We start from the raw sequence: 5,052 nt of genomic DNA, 5'->3' as shown, positions 1-5,052 counted from the left end.
ATAGATAAGGATATAACGCCGCAGTAGGGGACATTTGAGCAAAAACACTGCAGAAGTGAGGGTGGGAAGTCAATTTATGAAACAATGTAACCATTTGATATGAAGATTATTGTGGAAAATGTTTGGAAAAGATTATACTACCCCCCCCAAAAAAAAAACCCGACACCCCAGAAATCCAGGTTGAGAGTCCGTGTGAGACTTGCCCAATCAAAACCACACACACCAACACAAACAGGAGTAGTTCCAATGACATATTAGTGGAGGCAACGACAAATATGAACTCTTGGTTTGAGGAAATTCCTTGTTTCCCCCCCTCTGTGTCAGGCAGCCAAGGAGCCAACCCCACGGTAGGTTGCCAGGAATGGATAAGACAAGGAGGTTCTTACCAATTGCTTTTTATTCAATGTTCACAGAGAGAGGCTTAGAAATTCAGCCTCTTGGAATACAGTGGTACCTCAGGTTACATACGCTTCAGGTTACATACGCTTCAGGTTACAGACTCCGCTAACCCAGAAATAGTGCTTCAGGTTAAGAACTTTGCTTCAGGATAAGAACAGAAATCATGTTCCGGTGGCGCGGCAGCAGCAGGAGGCCCCATTAGCTAAAATGGTGCTTCAGGTTAATAACAGTTTCAGGTTAAGAACAGACCTCTGGAACAAATTAAGTATTTAACCTGAGGTACCACTGTAATGGCATTGCTCCAAGTGAGTCTCCACCCCCGCCCTCTCTCCCATTATGTGTCATCACTGTGGGTGCTAAGCAGTGCCCTTTGCCTCTGAGCTCTCTGCTCTCCTACTTTCAATACCTGCCAGATTCTGGAAGAGGGGGTCTGGAATGCTTTCTAAAGACACTGTGTCCGTCAGCTGTCCGTCCCCCCCTCTGGTGCTTCTTCCTCCTCCTCTCCCATTATTTTCCATCTCCCCCCCCCATCTGTCTCTGAGCTGTGACCTCCCTCACACCCCTGTTGTAATTCTGAACTGTCTTCTTCTCCTCTGGAAGGGTCAGGCTGGGGAGGCGGTCTCCACCATTCCTCCTCTGCCCAGTCCCTGACACTCTGTTGCCACAGCACTTTTTTTTTTTACATTTATCTCTCTGTTTATGCTGTTTTCACCTGTTCCAAATCAGCCACAGGTGTCCGTCCGTCCCCCCCCCCCCACAAAGTGCCAGAGAAAAGCAGTTCGTGGGATGTGTGCTTTGGGGTTTGTTTGTTTTTCTTCAAGTGCAAATTAATGAGTTAAGCTTCTACTCACCATACTCCCCTCAAAGACACAGCTTCCTGAATCTACATGTAACATCTAGTTATAGTCACTGGTATTTTCAGTAGTTCCTTTGTGGTTGTATTGTTGGTATATATGCTGTTGTTGTTGTTTAGTCATTTAGTCATGTCCGACTCTTTGTGACCCCATGGACCAGAGCATGCCAGGCACTTCTGTCTTCCAAACTCATGTTTGTAGCTTCGAGAACACTGTCCAACCATCTCGTCCTCTGTCGTCCCCTTCTCCTCGTGCCCTCCATCTTTCCCAACATCAGGGTCTTTTCCAGGGAGTCTTCTCTTCTCATGAGGTGGCCAAAGTACTGGAGCCTCAGCTTCAGGATCTGTTCTTCCAGTGAGTACTCAGGGCTGATTTCCTTAAGAATGGAGAGGTTTGATCTTCTTGCAGTCCACGAGACTCTCAAGAGTCTCCTCCAGCACCATAATTCAAAAGCATCAATTCTTCGGCGATCAGCCTTCTTTATGGGTTGGTATATATACATCTCCTTTAAAAACAACAACAAGTGAGGATCTGTTGCTGCATTGCATTGCCCTTATGTGTTGCTTAACTATGTTTCAACCCAGCTCAGCAGCCTTGGAGAAAATAAAATAAAACAAACAGAACTTGGGGGTGAGAAGATGCATGCTTCTGCGCAAACAGCTCATGCTTGCACTCAGAGCACCCTCCTTGTCCTTTGCTGCCTAACCTTGCCCTTTCCCATTTGCAGTGGTCGAAGGGCACGTGCTGATCATCTTAATTGCACTCCGGAATTCACTGTAGCTGACATAACAGGTTCCTGTGGCACATTAAAGACTAGCAAATCTATCACAGCATGGCAAGAGCCAACTACATCTGTGAATATACTACCGATGTTCTGTCCCTGCTCCTGCCAACCTAGAAGTTCAAAAGCATACCAGCACAAGTAGATAAACAGGCACCGCTGCAGCAGGAAGGTAAACGGCATTTCCATGCACACTGGCACTCGTCACGGTGTCCCATTGCACCAGAAGCGGTTTAGTCATGCTGGCCACATGACCTGGAAAGCTGTATGCGGACAAACGCCAGCTCCCTTGGCCAGATAGCGAAAATGAGCCCCACACAGCATAGCCAAGTTTGACTAGACTTAACCATCCAGGGGTCCTTTACCTTTATCCCAAGGGCAAATTGGGCTACACTAAATGCACTGCTGCTATTGGAAAGAGCAGTCATGTGTCTGGCTCTCTGCTCTCCCTCCTAGTATTGGCTGACAAGGAAACATGGAGCATCATGACACAGGAAAGTTGGAAACAGTGATATGGCTACATTTGGTCCCTTCAAAATCTGTGGTTTCATAATCACTGCATCATGGTGACAGACCTGATGGCGAGGCAGAGTATCCACTTGGGATTCCCGCCCCGCCCCATAAGCACTTTTTATGCCCAACTTAAGTTTTAGCGGGAACATACTCTTTTCTTTCATGCAATGAGAACCTTGCAATCAAAACTTGTCTTCGTGCCTCCACCAGTTCTCAGACACATTTATTTCAAAATGTGCATAGTGCAATTCAGCAACTTGTGAAAAATGAACTCGGCTTCAGATCAGCACAATGAAGGCAAGCTTTGAGCTTTGCCAACAGATAAAACAAAGACAGATGGCCCGGCTGGCTGGCTGCCTGGCTGACGGATGGACAGACTGTGTTTCCAGCATGGTTTAAATTCTCCAAAGTAAGAACTCTGCCATACTCCCAGCAGTCTCAGACAACACTTCAGAAAGGGGAATCAAACATCGCATACACCTGCCTTTATGTAAAGGTCAGAGATGGAAGGAGTTCAACTACTTGCAAAATCAAGGTGTGTTCAAGGTGTGGGCAAGGAGGAAGCCAGCTCATGTTACCTTAAGCAACCACTGCACACCTCCATAAAAGTGTTTGCAAACACTAGACTTCGTTAATACATTGTTTAGGCCCTGCCTGTTGTATAAACTTGCCTTATTCCTGGTACCAATACACCACTCATGGCAGCTGACAACGATTAAAACCAACAATAAATAAAATTCCAAAGGAATGCATTATAATGAAAAGCAGATACAAGAGCAGCAGAAAGGAAAATTGAAGTCTCAAGCAAACACTTATAAAATAAACACCTGCCTAAACAGGAAGGTTTTTACCACAAGAGAGGCAAGGCAACTGAGCCTTTCAGGGTACAAAATTCTACAAAATGGCTTTGATTAATTCTGGCCCTCACTTCTGGCTTGCCAATGAGTGTCCATTGGATAAGGCAGCTGAACCATCTGTGGTCCTTTTCTCCAGCCTTGGGAGTGCAGCTGTGCATGTGTGTTTGCTATCACCTGGTTTGACTTTAAGCTTACTTAATTTGCCAAACCTTTAATAGACATTATAAGTATAGACCATCATAAAACATCCATATATAATTTTTAAAAATATATACAAATAGACAGCCATGTAAAGTATATAATGACAAGGATTTTCACTGTAAGAGATGCTATTAGCTTTAGGTTTATGAGGACTCTGTGCCCTTTCCTTTGTGTTGGTGAAAGAAAGAAAGAAAGAAAGAAAGAAAGAAAGAAAGAAAGAAAGAAAGAAAGAAAGAAAAAGAAAGGGTTGTATAATATGAAACACAGCATAGGAAAAAGACCACATGTTAGGTAAGTTAAAAAGTGCTTTAATTACAAACTCTTCAAAAGTCAGTTTCCTGAGCTTCAGAAAAGCTGTGTAGGCAGTAAAACTTGGCTTAGTTACAAAGAGCTAAGCGTTCCTAGAATGCAAGAGTGGCTTGTGAGAGCCATGTGGTTGATCTGGAGCAACTGGCTCAAACGTCTTCGCACACTGAGTTTCTCAGGCAGACTGAAGGAGAGGAAAGGCCTGATTACCACATCCTCCCAAGGTGACGGGAAGTGGATATAGCCAAGCCTGGCAGGACAGCTTACTCTATGGTATTAACCCCTTCATGCATTAATTTGACTTAAACATGTTGGTTATATAAGGCTGTTGATCACACACTTTGGATCCGAGTTCCACTATTATGGGACTGTTATCATTCACTATCTTTGAATCACCTTTCTGACCTCAGAACCTATACCTCTTCCTTCCCCTTTCTGTCTCTTCACCCCCAGTTCCTTCACACATTTCATTATTGGCCCAATTTTGGTAATATGTCCCATAAATAGTGTTTAAAATAAATAATAAAATGAATCTGCATACTTCCCTTCTCTTTTTCAGTACATACAGTAAAATCAGCATGGCACTCAGCATTGTTCGGTGATTCTAAGAAACCAAAAACTCAATGCAGTTTTGAAAGGTTCAGTTTGTCACCTGGATTCAAAATATCATCCAAGACAAAAAGTATTTTACCCGCCCGTTGGGTCAATCCATTCTGTTTAACCGAGATTTTAGTCTGCTGGGATTAGATGGCATTTTTATTCTCGCTTCTTTTTTGCATGTGCTTTTTAGAGAGATGGTCATGCATGTGGTTCTGAACCGCTGTAATCTATTGCAATGTTCATTGCAGGGTACAAAAGGAAATGTACATAAACAAACATTTTGAACCGTTTTCTTTCTGCTGTGCTGCGCAACATCCCACTCTGAGCTCAGACTTCTGCAAATATGCTAGAAGAAAACACGAGCAACAAAAAAAGAAGCCCATCTGGACTTGCTGATATAGGAAAAGAACATCCTCAACGGCAACACTTTTTTGCTCTTACCAAAGCAGAATATTTTTACTACGTTGCTAGTTGTTTTGCATAATTTACAGTGGCTTTGCTCCTGAGGAATTCTAGTGCTCAGTGTTCCTAATCAATGTAG

General features: G+C 43.7%; 1 long non-coding RNA gene across 1 annotated transcript; it reads right to left on the bottom strand.

The window, feature by feature from the left end:
• Window positions 1-4,649: 4,649 nt before the first annotated feature.
• On the bottom strand, window positions 4,650-5,022 carry LOC310846140. The gene is made up of 2 exons (XR_014565160.1): window positions 4,953-5,022; window positions 4,650-4,857 (listed from the first exon to the last, which is right to left on the bottom strand). It is a non-coding gene; the product is annotated as an uncharacterized lncRNA (long non-coding RNA).
• Between the last annotated feature and the right edge of the window lie 30 nt (window positions 5,023-5,052).

The sequence above is a fragment of the Podarcis gaigeae genome (assembly GCF_964106915.1).
Source record: "Podarcis gaigeae genome assembly, chromosome: 6".
Taxonomy (NCBI): Eukaryota; Metazoa; Chordata; class Lepidosauria; order Squamata; family Lacertidae; genus Podarcis; species Podarcis gaigeae.
The sequence above is the reverse complement of the archived record's forward strand: the minus strand, read 5'-3'. Positions and strand labels throughout refer to the sequence as shown.